This window comes from Echinops telfairi, unplaced genomic scaffold, assembly GCF_000313985.2.
Source record: "Echinops telfairi isolate 266 unplaced genomic scaffold, ASM31398v2 ScPeMD7_7469;HRSCAF=8507_0, whole genome shotgun sequence".
Lineage (NCBI taxonomy): Eukaryota > Metazoa > Chordata > Mammalia > Afrosoricida > Tenrecidae > Echinops > Echinops telfairi.
Genome location: NW_022111372.1, coordinates 77,503,916 through 77,522,877, shown reverse-complemented (window position 1 = coordinate 77,522,877; position 18,962 = coordinate 77,503,916). Strand labels below are relative to the sequence as shown.

The following is an 18,962-nucleotide window of genomic DNA, read 5'->3' as shown; positions in this document are numbered from 1 at the left end:
CCATCTTTAACATGATGCCTAGAGCCCTGGTGGTGAGTGGTTTTGCATTGTTCTGTGATTTGCATGGTTGGCAGTTCAAAACCTCATCAGCTTTGTGGGAGAAAGACTGGGCTTTATATATCTGTAAACAGTTAGGGTCTCACAAACCCACAGGGGGTTCTCTGAGTCAGCATTGATTCCGTTGGAGTGTTTGGTTTGTTTTTTAACATGATCTTGTAGTTTCCCCGAGGCCAAAGGGCTGTGAAGGAAGCAAAGTAAAATTGGCCTCAAAATTGTGATTTCTTGAGTTGCTTTTGTGGGCAGCTTCAACCAAGATGTCCAGGAATGCTGCTGAGATGGATAAGGAATCTGGTGGTGAGCATTCTAACTGCCTGCAGGAGCAGCAAAGCAAGTTTATGCAATGTGACTTTGGAGTTATCCAAGGAACATGGGACAGGGAATGGAGCTGTGTGAAGGAAGAGATTCAGCAATTCAAGAAGCAGGAGGCCTTGGAGAGCAGCTTAAGGAGTTTGGATCCTCTTCTGAGAACTGTGGGAAGACAACATGATCTGGTTTTTGCTTTGTTGTTGATAGGTGCTATTATAACTCATAGTGACTCCATGTGATGGAATAGCACTGCCCTGGTTTTTTGCTCGCCTGTAGTCTTTATGGAAGCAGACTTATCTTTTCGGGGAGCTGTTGGGTCGGCTTGGACTGCTAACCGTTTATTTAGCAGTTGAGCAAGTAACTGGCCAACAGAGATAGAGAGGAGTGGACAGGAGCCTGATTTGTTTCTTTCTTTTTTTAAATTCTCTGCCTTGACGAAAGAGGGCCTTGTCTGGTTGCTCTTCCTTCTTCTCCTCAAACTGTGCAGAAGTTAAACTGGTACTGTGTGTCCATTCATTGATCAGAAAGACAGCCTGAGGCAGGCAGAAGTTCTACCCCGATTCTGGATGTCTTGGCCCTCCAGTCAGTACAAACTTCCTAACCTAGGCTTCAGTGTTTGCCAGGTTTTCCCTGGCCTGCCCTAAGCCTTGTCCCAGGTAGAGTGATGGTATAGATGGGTGGCGGGGTGGTGTTTACAAAGCCTAGAGGCTGGGCAGGGATGCTTGAGCTTGGACGTGGGGAGTGAGCCTAACTACTCTTGACTTTTACCATTTAGTTTGATTCCGACTCCTCTACCCCACGGGACATGAGGCTTCTACAATTGTAAATCTTTACAGGAGCAGACAGCCTCATCTTGCTCTCAGTGCCTAAACCCACTGCACCACCAGGACTCCTGATCGTAACTCTCTGTGTCTGGGTTTTATGTTCCTGACATCTTGTCAGAAACTACTGTGGGTTTTAAATGTTCAGATGAAGATCTCCTTCAGGGTGGGTTTCAGAGCAAGCTTCTTGGGTGGACAGTCCAAGTACTGGTTTCAACCCTGCTCTTCACATTCTTGTGGTTGCGGATCTATATTTCTCGACAACTTGTGTGAAGGAATCGGATCCTACGCATGCACATCCAGCCTGTAAAATTGTTCTGCCTCCTAATGCAGCGTCTTTCTGTCTGTCGCTAGTATGTCTTGGACGTGTTCCTGGGCTTAGCCAGATGCTGGAGAATCTACATCTTGCGTGGCCTGCTTTGCTGAGGACAACTGCCTCAGGGAGCATACCAGACTGTCCTGAGACCCTTCACATTTTAGAACCAGCACACCCCCCTCTCATTCTCGGGTCATTTTCATAATAGCCATGTGGGTTCTAGTTACTGTGCTGATCCTTGTTTTACAGGCTAGAAAACAGGCTGGGAGCTTGTTCAAGGCTATGCAATAACCGCCCTCCACCACTCCAGAGTTCATGTCTTAAATGTCCCCTGGCTTTGCTCCCAGACCACAGGGGTGAGGAGGGTAGGGGTGGTAGTAAAGGAGGCTCCTCCGCTGCTCTACCTTTATCAAAGGGGGGCATGGTATGGTAAAGGTTGTTAGGGGGTGGGTCTTTTAGCTTTTGTTTTTAAGGGGAATATTTTTTACCTTACGCAAGCAGCATCAATACATTATAGGAAAATGCTAGAATATATTTTAAAATGAAAAGAGTATCCCTTCAATCTTGACACCAGTCACCATAAATATAAGCATTGTTGACTTGGAATGCAGAACACAAGTACCGTTTAAATTTCCTAGTAGCCATATTTTAGAAAACCTTTTTAAAAAGTGAAATCCATTTTAATATAGTAGTTACCCAAAGATAATAAAAATATTTTAACATGTAATCCTTATAAAATGTTAATGAAATTCTTTATAATCTTTGTACTGAGTCTTTAAAATCTGATAAATATCTTACACTTGAAAGGTTTGTCTTTGAGCCTTGTCTTTCTCCTCAGGAGCATCTGGTAGATTGGAGCTGCTAATCTGGTGCTTGTAAGGCGGCACCACTAGAGCTCCTAGACCGGCTGCATTTGAAATGCTGTGTCCACATTTGACAGGAGTGCCTTATTAGTACATCTTTAGACTTTGTGAGTAAATGCGTACTTCATTTTTAAAACAAAAGCGGGTCCTGGTTTGGGGCTTACATCTGCGCCCTTCACAGGTTTTCTTGACATTGAGCTTTTTGTTACCCTCAAAGCAGCCTTGCTAAGGAAGGTAACATTTCCCCAAGCCCAGAGTTCCACACACAGCTCAGTTCTGGGAGCATCGCCTATTTCAGTGCTCACTACAGGTACACTGGGGCGCATCTGAGACTACTGAGCCCAGTCCAGGATTCCCTCTTGCTACTCTGAAGGATAAGCAAAGCCGGGCTGCGTGGGGGAAGTCTCATGAATGCCACACAGAGATGCAGTGTTTAAACACAACCTCCACCTCTTCACTAGCTTTTCACCACACCTGAAGTCTTCTAAGAGCACATGCCTGGTTTGGAAACTAGTTGCGAGTTCAAAGAGGAAACCAGTGGGGGGTGGGCAGAGGCCTCCCACTTGGGTTTGTCATGGCGATCTACATGGAAGCAGGTGGGGAGAATAAATAGGTGTAGGCAATGGGGAGAAAACCCAGCTGGGCTAGAAGGGATGCAGAAAGGGACATGGGCTGGCCCAGGTGAGGCCAGGACATAAGAACCTCCAGAGGTGGCTTGTCAGACAGTTGTGCACCCTAGTGCAGCGACCGGTGTGCGTCACATCGGGCCACTTGGTAAGAAGCCTGATGGTTCTGAGTCTGAGATTTGTAGGCAGTTGGGTTTAGCCCCCACGCTCTGCTTCAGTTTTAAGACTTTAAAAATGGGCTGCCTCTTAGGACATCATCTGCTGGCAGACTAGGCTAAGTGTGCTGGTGATGACGAGAGGGACCAGATGACTGATGATTGGGAGTTGGAAGACTGGATGGGGCCAGGAACCTGACATGTCTTTTTGTACCTCAGCCCAGACTCACTCACATCACAGGGAATAGGCAGCCCTGAGTCGAGTCAACCCACTGAGTGGTAAGGGTCTTGTCCCAGGGAGCATATAACCCAAGGAATGTCTTAGTTTTCAGTCTCCTGGCGACTCTTACCCTGGGACAAAAATGCTGTCCAAAGCCTGCCAAGCCGAGGGATTCTTAGGCCCACCATCCTTGGATTTTTCTCGGAGTGTCTCTAATTTATCAAATTCTTAGATTAAAAGGATTGACCTTGCCTTTGGCACAGCAAGACTTTACAGAACACTTAAACCTTGCAGTCCCTACAAACGCCCCCAAGGATGGATGGTTGTGCCTTTCCTGTTTTGAAACTAGTAAAGGGGGAAAAAAATCCCGACCGTTACAGAGAAGATAAGCAGTTTTTTCCTATTAAATAAGAATGCAAGAGAAGCACTTAGCCTAGTAAGAGTCTTAACTAAGGGCTGGATAGACATTCTATAAGCGGGAAGAGACAAGTCTTGACGCTGGGCACTGTTGTGTTCAGTATTAAAGAGGTGGGGCTGACCTTGACAAGTCGGGTGGGGAAAATCAGCAGACTAGGGAAGGGTCTGCAGGCTTTTGAGATGGAAGGCCCAGTCCGGTCCCTCACAGAAGTTATTCAAGAGCACTAAGTACGTTTTTACAAACAAATGGAATCACTACTAACTGAATAATAAATATCCTTTAAATAGTTTCAATTTTATTTCGGAGAAGGCAGGCGACAAGTGGAGAGATACAGGGGCTTATGCTTATACTCACCCCCTTTCTACCCCTGACGTGCTGCCCTGCCATTGCCTCTGGGAGGATGCAGCTTTTTGGAGACCCTGGACTTGAAAGAGGCTTTGGAGCCATCTGGTGGACTCTTGTTTGGCAGAAACTGAGACAGCCTCTTGGTCAGTCTCCCAAATGCCATCAAGGGGAACGCAGGGCCAAGCTGAGTTCCCAAATTGGGTGATCGTTGGAATCGCCTGGGCATCTGGCGAAACTACAGATCTCTGCACACCATTTACCACCCAATGAATCAATCTCTTGGAGGAGGAATGCAGGATAAGTAGTTTCATGAGCTCCCCAGGTGATTCCAATGACCGGCCAAGTTTGGGAACCTAGTCTTTAAGAGGACAGATGCATAGTGTGCTGTAAGAGACTGCATGAAGACGAGGCCTGGCAGTACAAACCCTATGGCAGATCCAGTGCTGGTGCTATCGTTTCTGGTTCTTCATACACATGCCTTTCATTCTCTCCTCTCCCCTGCTGCCATTGACACACTCAGTGCCCTGATGGTGAAGGTGTTGCCCGGAAATGCTCCAGCCTTCCTGAAAAGGGCCATATTTCTGAGCTCTTGAAACAGAGCCACATTTTAAAGCATTGGCGCTGGGCGGGGGTGGGGGGCACTAAGCAAACAGCCAGAACAAGGTGTCTTAACAGGAGGCTTTGCTGCTTGCAGTGGAAATATTTGCCAGTGACCTTAATCAGATAGCTAAGGTACCTGCAGACCTCCAAAATAATGACTAACAAGTTTTGAGTGTTTGCTATGTGCCAGGCACTTTCCCAAGCACTTTAAAAATATCCATTCATTTAATCTCCACAATCTCATGAGATTAGGACCACTATTCCCATTTTAGAAACCCAAGGTCACCCAGGTAGAAGTGGCAGAGCTTAGGCTTTAGCTGGACCGTTAACCACTGCACTTCCCTGGAGGTGGTGAGGCAGGGTGAACCAGGCCGAGGTTGGCCGGGAGGGGAGCATGCAGCTTTCCTGACTCCCTCCCACCCCAGTGCTCTTCTCACAGAGCACGTTGAGCCTTGTTCTTCCTAGGTTTTGCACTCATTTTTATGGGCGAGTCCATCCCTAGGATTTGTCGGTTTTACCTGGAGCGGTTTAGAAAAAGTGATGCCTGGAAGGAGAGTGTTGAACCCAGCACCACCCAGGCCACTTGTCCCATCACTGAATAATTTCGTGGGGTAGACCCTTGGCAGTTTTAGGCACTTCTACATCCACACAGGAGTGGTCCTTGGTTGCCTTAGAGTATGTTCCAAGTCATGGAGGCCCTGTGCATGCCGAGTAGAACTGCCTAGGGGTTTCAAGCGCAGGTGAAATAAATACTTGTTGGATTTTTAAAAATTATTTCTTACAAGTAATTTTTGGTCTGGAATCCTATTTGTGTTTGTAGCTGTTTCTTGTCCCTTCTCTTGCCCTGCCGATGGCAGATAGCTCTAGTTGATCCCTGGCTTTTCCTGAGCCTGTTTGCTGACTGGATCCCAATGGGTCACATGGTGGAGTTTAAGATTAAAGCCCTTGTATAGATGGGGGCTCTCAGGATATAAGGACTGTTTTGTTTACCATTGTACCCAGAATAGCATAGTTATCAACGATTTAAGTTTGTTACTTTGTGATACAGTGGCAGGAGCCCAGGGCTGGCATCCCACATACCAATTTGATTCTCTCGAAATAAGCCGGGAAGCCCCACTGTGCCTCATTTCTGCATTGTGTAAAATAGGATGAACTGTGTCTACCTTTCGCACCTCTGATTGCTGTGGTGAGGCTCAGGTGCAGTGATGGGGTGAAGAAGCACCTCATGAACTGATAACCAAGGGTAAGGACCTGGCTGGGAGGTTTGTGGTCTGCTTAGTGCTTACCTTGTGCCACACAGCAGGGTCTCTACACGATACAGGCTCCCCACTTCTGTCAGCCTTCCCTTTGTTCCGCAGTTCTCTCCATTCATTCTTTTTGCCCTGCTGGAGGAGGATCAATTTCCCTGGGAACCTTGGTGTACTGGGCCAGAGCCCAGGCCTTCGTGTTACAGGTGGCCCCAGAGCATTGCCTTTGCAATAAACAGTGCTTTGTTCTTAACTGCTTTCCCCGTGTGCTGAGTGACATTATCCCAACCTGATAGAGGAGGTCAGAGAAATCAGTTCTGCATACTGGTCGGCTCGCTTCCTTCTGGCGTTTCCTGTTGTGAGCTGTGGAGCCCTTTGGGACCAAGGAACCCAGTCAGTGCGTGTCTCCTGAAGTGCTGAGTGAGGCCTGGATTACCTTAGAATTTCAGGTCCTTGGGCCCCCCCTAGCTTCTCACGGAGTGACCTTTGGCTAGCCACTTAACCTCTTGGAGTCTCCTCTATAAAACGGAGTTATAAAACAGTGCACAAAAAGCAGCAGACCTGGCATATTGAGGTAAATGGCATAGTGAGTGATAGACACTGTTGCTTGAATGTGGAATATCAGGTCAGCAAACGGCAGGATTTAGGCCAAGAGAAGGTGGATGCTGTACGACCATAAGGAAACAGGCGCCACTCCCTTCATTCTCCAGATCTGTGGAAGCCCAGCTTAGGCATATCCCTGATGACCTCTCAACTCCCAAGCCACTCAGCTTGTGACTTCTAGGGATGAGCCCTCAGGTGTGCCTGCCTCCTGCCAGGGCCCAGAGACCAGGGGTCCTTTATCAGCAGTCTCACTGGCAACTTGGTTCATAGACATTAATTGGCACCAACTTTGTTCAGGAAATTTATTAACACTGCAGATTGTAGCCAAGCCTGTTGTCCCTCCTCTCCCCGCTCCAGCCAGGCCCATGTGTGCTACTTAGACCACACAAGTGTTACTTCAATTTTAATACACCCCAAAGAAATGCAACCTTGTTTTTAAAAAATTTAAAAATGGCAAATTTGACAGCTGAAAAACATTGGGTGAATGGAAACAAACAAAGCATTTTTAGAGAGAACCTACTTCCTAAATGTGCTCAGGATGCTGATTTAGGAAAGATTACTGAGAGGCAGAATCTCTGGAGGAGGGCAGGACCCAGGAATCTATTCTTTTTTTCAATGTTGGGGAAAGCGACATCGGCCATTTCTCTGCATACATTTTGTTAGCGTTGCTTGCAGGGCAGCTGTTGTCACTCTTTTTCCAGTCACCCGGCAACCACTAATGTAAGCTCTGCTCCCCAAGCAAGCCTGTGCCCCCCCCTCCCCCCCGTAGTAACTGATAATTATCTTTGGTTACTATATATTGGCTTATGTCATATATGTGAAATCACATGGTGTTCCTTGTCCTCTTTGTGACTGACATGCCGTTCAGTATGGTGTATGGCATGCACTTGGATTCCATTGTGTGTTTTCCCATATTTTATTTATTCCTTCATCTGTCATTAGAAATTTTTGTTGGCTTCACTGTTTAGATGTTGCAAGTGCTACAATGAGCATTGTAGCACAGGTGTCTGTCTTCCCTTCAGCGAAAGTTTCTATGCAGGACTGGGATTGCTGGATCATTTGATAGTTCAGCTTTCTGAGGAACCAGGGAACTTAAACGCTGACAAGCTCCTCAGTTGGTAATTCTTCTGTATACTAAAATCCTAGGCTAGAGTTTTCCGTAGCAGTTATTTGAGATAACTTCCCTCGAAAGCTGGGTTCATTTAAAGTTATGTTTAGGGTGATCAACCAGTATAGGAATAGGATTATTGAGATGAACAGATGACAGCATTCTCCCCACCCCCTCTCTGCCTCAAAACCAGTGCTTCCTATAGTGGGCATGGGTGTTACAGCCTCTTGGGGGACACTGGAACTATCCAGGGGGCTGCAAAAGCAGATACCTATACTTAATCCTGGATTTTTGGCTACCGCACAAAAATAAATAAGTAAGCAAGCCAAACTTATTTTTATCATCATGTTGGTGCTGACTCAATGAATCTGAAAGCAACTGACCCTATAGGACAGAGTAGAACTGCCCCTGTGAATTTCTGAGAAAGCTTTATCTTTCTCACAAGGAGGGGCTGGTTTAGAACTGCTTACCTGTAGTTAACAGCCCAGCTAGTAACAGGACACCACCAGGGCTCCTCAGGCTATTAGTAAGAAAGTTTTAAATTAGGAGCAGGGGATGGAGACAAGGAGGGAGAGTGTGCTGTGTTTAAATAAACAGGGGAAACCAGTAGGCCAAGTAAGTTTGAAGACACCCAGACATGAACTCTTGCCAGAACTCCCACAGCAAACAGGCCGAGCTGGGACAGATACCCACTTGTCTCCCCACTCCTAGCCTAGAACTCTAGTCACTCCCCTGCTTTCAGTTTGGAACAGGAGAAAGTCAGTGGTCATTTTTATCATTGCCAGATTTATCAAATAGAAATCCAGGATACTGACTCAAATTTAAATTGCAAGTAAATGGCGAGTGATTGTTTGCCATTTCCCTGCAAAATATTGCAGGGAATGTGTACTTATTAAAAATTTGCCTGTGTATCCTGAATGTTTATTTGCATACCTGGCAACTCTGTTCATTTCTGTATTTGAGCACCAGGGAGATTCAAGGATTGGCCCATGAGAAAAACAATGACTGCCATCAAACAGGTCCTGTTAAGCTAGCTACCATGCATTCCTTTCATAGATTGGGAAAATGAGAGGTTAAGTCCGACTCCCAGAGCTTTCCCCAAAGGTACCTTTCTGCCTCAACCCTAGTTGCTTGGCATTTACTGATGTGTGGCCCAGTTACTGCCTATCAAGTTACAAGCTGCATGAGAGACTGGTCAGATTTGACCCATCTGCCTCAGCCTCATGAGTGAATTACTTAATTGATGACTGCTGTTGTTGGCACACCTAAGCATGGACTCCGAAGTCAGTGCTCTTGACTGCTGCTTTACTCTGCCTCTCAACCTAGCTGCCTATTAAATTGTAGGTGGACAGGAGTTAAATCCAAACCAACTGTAATGAGCCAACTTACCCTTGTAGACAGGGTAGAGCTGCTCCATAGAGTTCCAAGGCTGTAAATCTTTACAGAGTAATTGATGCGTTCAAGCTGTCGGATTTGGGGTTAGCAAATAAGTGCTTTCATCACTGACTTCTTGTGTTGGGGTCAGACCCCCCTATTTTTGCTGGAATGGGCAGTACAAAAGAATCCCAAAGGGTAGGGATATGGTGGCTGAATTATGTCCCTTTCCAACATCAACGGAGTCCTGGGCCTCTCTTCTTCCCCAGTGGAGGCATTGCACGCAGCCCTGAAAGGGCTGGCGCACACAGCACTGAGTGAAGCACATTGTGGCTTCTGGGAAACAAGGCTGACTTAGCTGGTCTGCGTTTGGGAAACTGGTCTCTCATCACCATCTCTGAGCTCACCCACCCCCGCCCCCCAGCAAATTCACAGAGTTTTCACATTCCTGGCCAGCAGGGCAAGGGGGGGGCAGGGGGCAGGTCAGTGACAGCCTGAGAATACCTGAGGCTTCCAGGGCCTGCCTCCCCTAACTTTTCCTGGCATACTGTGAAGCGGAAAGTTGGGCATGGTAATGGGGCCACCTACAGACCCACTTCAACCCAGCACCCTATTTTTATATGACATCTACTCCAGCTCCACCCGAGAAGTCATTTTCTTAAAAGCTGAGGGTAATTCTAAGGTGCCCTATTTTATCAGCACCATCAGTGATGGTGGACAACAGTTTCTGTAATAATTTTGGGTCCCTGGCGCTCTGTGCCTCCCCCCTGCCCCCACACATGGACACACTCCTGAGAATGGGTGTAGGTATACACAGCATATTGTGTTAAGGGGGGAGATTAGCTTTCTGATCTGTGGGTGTGATGGATGCTCTGGACGAGGTGGCGGGATATGGATGTTTAGCTTCACTAACAGCTCACGGGTACCTTTGGGGCACAGCCTGCTGCCTCGTGGGCCTTGGTGCTCCTATGGAGGGCCCCTGACTGGCTCCAGGATAAGCCTCTCCACCATTACATTATGGGATGACCCATAATACTTGGGAATTTAGAAGCCTCTTCCTGGAGGTAATGCCCTAGGTTTAAGTGGCCTGCGGAGGTGGCTGCTGATTTTTTTGGATGTGAAAACCGGGTTTCAAGTCAGCAGCCTCCTGAGTCAGGATAATCAGACGTGTGCAGCAGAGCAGTGCTTGTGCCGCACGACTACATGAGAGGATTTGCCTGGGAAATCGAGGACCCAGCTCTGTTCCAGACAATGGCCCTGTCCTTTAGGGCCAGGAGAACAACAGGAGCTCATAGGCTGAAAAATGGGTTGAAGACCATTTGGTTAGCAGTATTTCGAATGACATTTTTCATAGAAATTTATGTACTTTAAAACTTGAGTCAGAACTGAGCCCCAGCTGCTGTTGAATGGAGTGTTAAGTGCCACTTCTGACCCATAGCGACCCCTGTACACAACTGTGCCCTGCCTCACACTTGTGCCTGTGCCTGTTGTTGGGGCCACTGTGTCCATCTTGTTGAGGGCCTTCCTCTTTTACCAAGCATGCTGTCCTCCAGGGACTGGTCTCTCCTGACAACCAGTGAACGAGTGCTGTCCTCTTACCCAGGTACCTGTGCTTTCTAGCTTGCCAGGGCTACCTACCAGCCTGCTCCTTATTTACAATGCCGTTTGGGACCTGGAGGCCCTCTCTGAGCCTGTTTTTCCCCATCTGTAATCTGGGAGTCACCACACCTTTTAGAATAGCCACAAAAAGTGAATGCCCACAAAGCCCTTTGGTGAACCTTGTTAGGGATATCATAGGGACCCTGGTGCACATTGGTAAAGTTGATAATTCAGACTTAACCAAGTGCCTGCGAGAGAGAGCTGAAGATGTGGTCCCATAAAGGTTAATCAAAATCGGCTCCATAGGACCTGACAACAGGGATATCGTTAGGGCTCAGTAACTGATTACAGTCTAATAAGGGCAAGACACATACAATTGCTGGTAGTGGTAAGTGCTCTGAAGACACAGCCTGTAGACTGGATTTGAACCTGCTCCAGACTTGAGGGATAGGTAGCACTTTACATTATTGTTGTTTGGAGCCATCGGGTCAGTTCCAACGCTGTGCACAACAAGAGTGAAAGACTGCCTGGACCTGAGCCATGCGCACAACTGCCGGGTGCTGGAGCCCCTTGTAGCAGTGATTGAGCCAGGGAAAGCACCCTTGAGTATGACTGACGTGCAGACCTGAAGAATAAGACGCTCATCGTGGCCATTTCACTTTGACATGAACTGCATGGCCTTGGACAAGCCTTTTGCCCCAGTTTTAATTTCTGAAAAACAAAGTATGAAGTGGCTTTCAAAGTCATTAAGTGTTTCTCACACACATATAAATCACCACCAGTACCTGGCACCTCCTCAGCACTCACTAACAGGTGGTTATTATCACAATGACTTGGCTAACCGGAACTGAGTATGCTCTTTAGATAGGCTGGATTCGGGAGTGGACACCTGGAGGCTGGGGGGTTTCAGTTAGGTGTTGTGAAATCCATTGTGTGCCTATGAGGCAGAGTGGGCCTGTGCCCTCGTTCTGAGAGCTGTGGATCACCGAGTCTTTCTCCCTTGGAGTGGGGCTGGTGGGTCTGAACGCGCAGCAGTCTGATAGCTTTCCACTGTGCTGGTGTGATTCAATCATCTTTTTGGCAGGGTTTCAACGATTGGTACCAGCAGTGGGGGTAGTACCCTAGGGCAGGATCCATATGTGGGCAAGGGAGTGTAGGGGACCGAGATGCCTGGGTCACCAAGGGCTAAAGATAGACTGCTGGGGCTGGGCTGACCCAGCTGGGCTGACCGGCATCATGTGACAAGAGCTCAGCCCGCCCTTTGCCCCTCCTCCCCTGCCAAGGGGACGCAGACTCTGCACTTTTGGGCCTGCTCATGGCCGGCAGTTCTTTTTTCAGCGGGGCCTCAAGATGATCTGACCTTCTGAAGTTTGCTTCTTTCTCTCTCTGCCCACTCTCCTCCCCCTCCTAGCCCCTGAGAATGCCTTTCAGCCCCTTCCTGTGTTTCATCTGCAGGTCTGGGGGATTAGGGGTGGGAGGGCTGGGCAGAGAGAGGCCTCTGAGAGGTGGGTGCTGCGGTGTGACCTGGTGAACAAGGTGAGGAGAGATAGGCTGGTGTTGTTTTTACTTTGTGGAAGAATGTTCTTGCTTCAGGGGTGCACTAGGGCCAGTGGGGCTGGGATGAAGGGCCCATCGGTCTCCAAGCTTCTTCTTTGTGTCTCCACCCCATCTCTAGGCTGTGTGACAGCTGAGAAGGTGCCAGCCTTTTCACAGACTCTACCCCCAGGCTGGCCAAGAGGGACGGGCACAGGTGGGTAACCCAGACTTCATTTCCCTCCTGCCTCACCCTCCCCTTGGATGGTTCAGCTGCCTTCCATAATCCTGGGGCTTGGGCTGCAGCTCAGGCAGATGGTGGCAGCCCTCCCCACATCTCGGGAGCAGGAAGGGGGAGCAGAATCCATGTTATCTTAGAGTCTGAGCAACCACTGCACTTCTCCAGGGCATGACTGTAGTGGAGGAACTAAGAGTGGGGCTTAAACAAAGCCCTTTTCCTTGTGGGCCTCTATGGGTGCTTGGTGGCAGTTTCCTTGTCTCTGGGCAGAGAGATTTGTCCAGTCACTGATGTCTGATCCTTGGAGTGTCACTCCCTGCATTGTGACCTTAGACCTGAGTTCCTGCAGTGGGTCTTGGTTTTCTCCAGTGGGGATAGCCATACAGTGCTCCTGAAGCTCTGCCCTCCGAGCTTTCCCTCTTCACCACACTGAAGTGGTCCCTGGGGACCACTAGGTCTCTCCCACTTCTGTTACCGCTAGGAGCATGCATTACAGAGTCAGGCTGTTTGGCTGCAAACCTTGTTCCGCTTGCTGGCTGTGATTGTACCAGATATGCCAGGGTTTTCTCATTTGTAAAACATTACCAATTATAGAGAAAACCCAGTGCTGTTTTTAAGGATTAAGTAAAATCCATGTAGATTATGGATTTTATAATATCTACAGTTGTATTTAATCACCACAACTTGCTGCTAGCATTTTTCTTTGATGATCTTGCCTCCTCTCCCCTCATCCATACAGATCTAATATCACTACCCCTGACTTGGCTATCTACTGAGTGCTTAATCTCTCGTGCGCTCGTAGTACTGCTAACTCTGTAGCCCAGGGAAAAGAAGGAATGGGGTCCCTCTTGAGTGGAGGAAGGTGAGGCTCAGAGAGGGTGGTAGGTGGTGTCCTCAAGGTTATGCAACCGATGAATGTTGGAATCTGGACCAGGGCTCAGAGCCAATTTTAGGCAGTTACCTTTGAGTCAAGGCCGTGCTGCGGCCTGGGTTCCAGTGGAGCCAGCAGCTTCAAGAACACTTGTTTCTCTGCCACTGGTTGGGGTGTGAGGTTACAGCCTCAGGAACTCACATTCTTTAGACAAATGACTGGAGTGGTCCCTGTCCCTGTCCCCAGAGAGCACATGCTCCAGAGGAGGTGGGGGTAGGAGAAATAACCCAATGTTTGATGTCTGCATTGAAATGAAGACATTTCTCTACCCTGAGGAGGCAGTGTCTGCCCCGAGACCTAATGGCCCACAGATGGCACCCCCTAAGCCTAAGAGAAAGGAGCCCTGGGGGTGGGTGGTCGGTTACAAATTGGGCTGTTAACTCTAAGTAAGGTCAGCCTTGGAGACCAGCAGCTTTGCAGGAGAAAGAAGAAACTCTACTCCTTTAAAGAATTACAGTCCTGGAAACCCACGGGGGGCAGCTCTGCCTTGTCCTTTAGAATCCTGTGAATAGAATTGATAGCAATGAAGTGGGATAGTTTGGGGGTTGTGTTTGGGAGCCTAACAAGTTCTTTGCTGTGGAGATAGGTTCAGGTTTTCCAGATACCAAGGACCAGGAGGTAAACTTGCCCCCAGGTAAAGATTTGGTTTCTTCACCTCATGCTGACAGGAAGCCAGGCCCAATAACTAGACTCCCAACCACCACGTGCCCTTGGCTAGAACTCTCACCTTTGACCTGCCTAGTCCCTCAGTTCCATCTCTTTGGCCTTCTTAACAAGTTTTTATTTTTAGTTACAACCTGGTGAATACACCTCAACAAGTGCTGCCCTCTAAAAACCTTCACCTCTAGTATCTTTTCATCTGGTCTGGTACCCTGCGTTCACGGGTTTATGCCTTGTTTGGGGAGACTGGAACCCTGACTCTTTTCCTAATTAAACTCAAGGGAACTAACTGCAGACTTTCCCTCATTTTCATACTCTTCCTCTCTAGCACAGCAGAGGTCTCAGGCCAAAGCTCCTGGGGGAGGGGGGCATTATGGTAAATTCCCCCCATGTTTTCTTTCCTCTTAACTCTAGGCATGGGCCTAGCTACTTCCTGTGTCTGGAGTGGGACCCCAAGAAAGAGCCAGGCTGGGGCACCTCCGTTTTGTGATGTGAATTGGGCTTGGCATTTTTCCTGATGGTGTTTTTTTCTTTCGTGTTCTTTCCCACATCTTTACCTGCATCTCAAAGTGCTCTAACAGTCCTTGATGTGCCCTGGAGTTTTTGCTGAGCCTAGAAGGACCACTGGGAAGGGTGGCAGGACTAGGGGAACCCTTCCCCTTTTCTGGGCCTCATTTTTGTAACTGCAAATAGACGGGTTGGACGAGATCTGCGTTTGTCCTTTTGTTGGAGTCACCCTACAGTGTGGTCATTGGTGGTTTCGTGTTAGAATTCTTGTCTTCCATGGGGAGACCCAGGTTTTATTTTTGATCTGTGTACTTTATGCACAGCCACCATATGTCATCCCCTACAGGCCTGCCTGTTGCTGTGATGCTGAACTTTCAGACCAAGACAGACTAGGAAGAAAGGCCTGGTGACCTACTTCCAAAAAGCCATTAAAAGATGTGTGGATCACACAGGCAAAGTGTTTGTTTCCATGTTTTGTAATACATGAGGTCATCATGTGTTGAGACCCACTTGGCAGCAGCTAACTTCACATGCTTTGGGGCAAGCAGGAGCTGGGGTCATATACCTAGTGTACCCCGAGCTCTGGGCTTTACGCAGCATGCAGAGGTGGAGGAAGAGGGGTCCCCCTTGATTTGCTTGAGATGCTCTAGAAGTGGGGACTGGTGTCTTTGCTAGCAGTTTGAGCTGACAGGTCCAGCAGGAGCCGGTCTATGTCTGCGCATGCACTCACATAGTGGCAGTGCCTGTTGAGGGTGGGTTGTTGGGAGGCAGGCCCAGAAACCAGATCTTGGCATTGCTTCGTTTCCTCTTTTGGCTCAATTGTAATACAAGTGAAGTCCGGCCTAGTCTTGTTTCCAGCCTCCTCAGAGAGCCTGACAGCAGCTCATCCGAGCCTCCCAGGCTTCCTGGGTTTCCCTGAGGCCCTGCAGGATTTTAATAGACCTGTGAATTTTGCTTAAAGGCAGAAATCCGTTCTCTTCCCCTGTGGATTTTCTGCTGCTTGTGAACATTGTTTTTCCTTGGGGCAGTGATAGCCCAAGGCCCAGATGGGGCCAGAACAAGATCAGGTGAGCTAGGGACTGACTTGAGATAGAGCTTTTAAACAAACTTTTGGGCCTCTACATGGGACAAATTAAAATTTTTTTTCTATGCACAGGTCATCACAGCAAGAAAGAGGATTCTTGCATTGGTTAGTGGAGCCTGACCTTTCAGTACTTTATCTTGCACCTTTTTGCGACCTTGGTGAATAAAAAGACTAGGCCAGTGTCATGAAGATCCTAACTCTGGCCATGGGGATCTTTAAAATAGTTTTATCTGTGCCAGCCCAGGGTTGACAGGAAAGTGGGGACGGAGTAGCCTAAGGACCAAAGGCGAATTTCTCCAACCACCAGCTGTAAGGGTAAGGACGCCATGAGCTGAGTTCCACAGCTTCAGTTCTAGGAAGGCATGGGAGTCGGGTAGAGGGGCAGTGTTGAAGAAGTTAAGTTACCTTGGTAGGAGGTGGCCTCGCAATTAAGGAATCAGTTAAGGACACTCTACTTATTAAGGGAACATGGGTCTGATCAAGGATTAGAGCATTCCTTTTGAGACCAACTGGGCAACTTTTCTGCTCAGAGGTTTGTCCAGGTAGTGGTTGCGCAGTGCTGGAGGCAAGGTGATTGGAGGAAGGTGGGTGAGCAGAGCCCCAGGATATATCTTTCCCGATGGAGAGAAGGGGTCAGGAACATCCCCCTCCCCATGGTTTTGAGAACCACGCTGGGAAAACCAAGTGTAGGTATAAAGGGGACTACACCTATTAGAACCCCATTTCCTGAAAGGGGGTGGGGGGCAAGAAAGAAACTTTCTTTTCATGAAGTGTCAGTCTTTTCAATTTTTGTTTTTTGTTTTAATCGTTAAGTCTTCTCATTGTTTAAACATCAGAACCTACTAGAAAATTTTAAACAAAAAATGAAGACTACTATATGCAAAAGATTTCACTCTGGAGAATATTTATAACACAAGGGAGCTTTGTAAAAGTTGGGGGGGTGGGGGGGAGAATTAAATGACAATGAAACTTTCCCACAGATATGTGCCTCTCCCTATTTTATTTTACTCTCATTTGTGTTCATCCTTTTATATCAGTAGCAATTACTATCTTTTAAAACACTGACACATTTTCATCTAGCCAGTTCTCCACTTTTGGACATTTTTCTGCTGTGGGTCATTCATTGTTTTGAAGTTACATACAGACCTTGAGTGGACCTTTGTATACATATCCCTGAATTTGTCTGACGAGAATGGCAAGGATAAGTCTCAGTGGAAGCCCACCTTTTCTTTGGAAACCTGGAAGGCATGTAGTCAGCCCTTCCTTTTTTTTTTTCCAATTCCCATCTGTACTGCTGTGCATCATCTGGTCTAGCCAGGTCTGCAAGGCAGAATTGGGGTCCTGGTAGTTGGGGGGAGGAAGTGTTTAAGAACTAGAGGAAGGTTGTGGGTTTCATTATTGTTATACTGAACCCTAAGTGACTCATCTCCCCACTACCCCTCTGCAAGGTACGTCCAGTTGTCTAGAGATGGGCATTGGGTCCCCATCACGCGCCACCCTCATTGACGAGGATATGATTTTTCTTCCCGCCTTTGGTGTTTGAAGCCTGGTCCCTTTGGTCCTTCATGAGCACACATGTTGGTGTGCTGCTTCCATGTGGGCTTTGTTGCTTCTGGGCTAGGTGGCCGCTTCTTTACTTTCAAGCCTTTAAGTCCCCAGACGCTACAGGTCTCGATAGCCGATAGCCGCAGCCCTTCCTTTTAACTGTTGGCTGGCCTGGGGGCTTGTTGGCTTAGGGAGGTCCTTGAGCTTCTTGATGATCCACTTAGGGTTTCTTTATTGCCTTGAGCCCCGAATTGTTCTATGGGCTCTGTCATGGCTCAGAAGCACTGAATGAGAGGGCCTGCTTGCCATCCATCTGCCCTCTGCAAAGGCTGTTCCACCCCAGAGTCAGGACTTCTGGGCTTTTGCTGCCCACTGCGTCCATGCCCTCACTTTGCCGGCTCCTAGAAAGGATGGGGTGGTTGTGGCTGGTGATGGAGCAGAGCATGTATAGTTCCTTGTTCCACCTTATCTGCCTTTGAGAGTTGTGTGTTGCAGGAGGCAGGGTGGGCAAAGTGAGGAGCTAGTGATGGCCTCTTCCCTCCCCTCCTGGGCTCCACGTAACCACCCCCTCCCTTCTTGTTTCCACAGAACCTTCTGCTCCAGCCAAGGTGGTGAGAGCCGCAATTCCTAAACAGCGCAAAGGCAGCAAGGTAAGGGGGGAGGGGGGGCAGGCCGCAGGGGGCGCTCCTTGGAGGTAGTGGCATCATTCCTGTACTAGTGTTTAGGCTGCCAGATAACTCAAACCCCACTCTGAATAGCAGAAAAGTCCTTTCCAGGCCTCCCATGTGGGTGATTCTGGTAGACAGATTTATTTGGCCTCTGATTTCTTGGTAGAGCTGGATCTTGGGCAAGGGTCACTCCTAGGAGTCTCATAGAATGTGCCCTACAGGTTGGTGATTTTGGAGATGCAATCAACTGGCCCACACCGGGAGAGATAGCTCACAAGAGTGTGCAGGTGAGTCTGGGGCGGGATGGGCAGAATGGAACTGTACCTACAAATGTGTACATTTGGGGCCTTTTCAAACTTTCCAGTCTTTTTGGAGGGGTGGTTGATATAGTAGGAGCAGTGTTAAAATAGCTGAAAATTATGATCATTGGTTTCTGCAGAAAGTGGATGGTAAGGTGTTACCGGTGGTTGAGCGTGTGTCCTTTCCTGGCTCCATCATGTCTTCCTGAGCTGGTGGCGTGTCGTCATCTCATCGTTTAACCACCACAGTGACTCTTGTGATAGGTCCTTTTCTAAGTCCTGATGTGAAGGTGAGGCTAGTGAAGCTTCACCAAAAACAAACTCACAGTCAGTTCCAACTCATAGGGACACCACACCGTTGAACTGCCCTCCTGGGTTTCTGAGGCTTTAAATCTTTGTGGGAACGGAAAGTCTAATCCAGGGGTCCTCAAACTTTTTAAACAGGGGGTCAGTTCACTGTCCCTCAGACCCGTTGGAGGGCTGGACTATAGTTTAAAAAAAAAAACTATGAACAAATTCCTTTGCACAGTGCACATATTTTATTTTGAAGTGGAAAAACAAAACGGGGCAAAAACACTCGGCAGGCCAGATAAATGTCCTCAGCGGGTCGCAGTTTGAGGGCACCTGGTCTAATCTTTCTCCAGCAGAGCATCTAGGGGATTTGAACTGCTGACCTTGCAGTTAGCAGCTCACCATTAACCCGCTGCACAACCAGGGCTCTTTGTGAAGCTCAGGGAGGCTAATCAAACCAACCTCACTGCCATCAAGTTGATGGCTGACTCATAGCAACTCTATAGGATGGAAAAGTTTTTGAGACTAACTCTTTTTTTTTTTTT

At 48.1% G+C, this 18,962-nt stretch overlaps 1 protein-coding gene across 4 annotated transcripts in view; it reads left to right on the top strand.

Moving 5' to 3' along the window:
* The window catches only part of LARP1 (La ribonucleoprotein 1, translational regulator), a 64,997-nt gene that overhangs the window by 19,460 nt on the left and 26,575 nt on the right, over positions 1-18,962 (top strand). For 2 of the 4 annotated variants that reach the window (XM_045284643.1, XM_045284646.1), the window contains exon 1: positions 18,055-18,114. The gene's annotated coding sequence lies outside the window, so the exon portion shown is untranslated. Of the gene's footprint in view, positions 1-12,336; positions 12,412-17,747; positions 17,810-18,048; positions 18,115-18,962 lie in introns of those variants that run through there. The other 2 variants (XM_045284645.1, XM_030888644.2) reach the window with 2 other exon arrangements.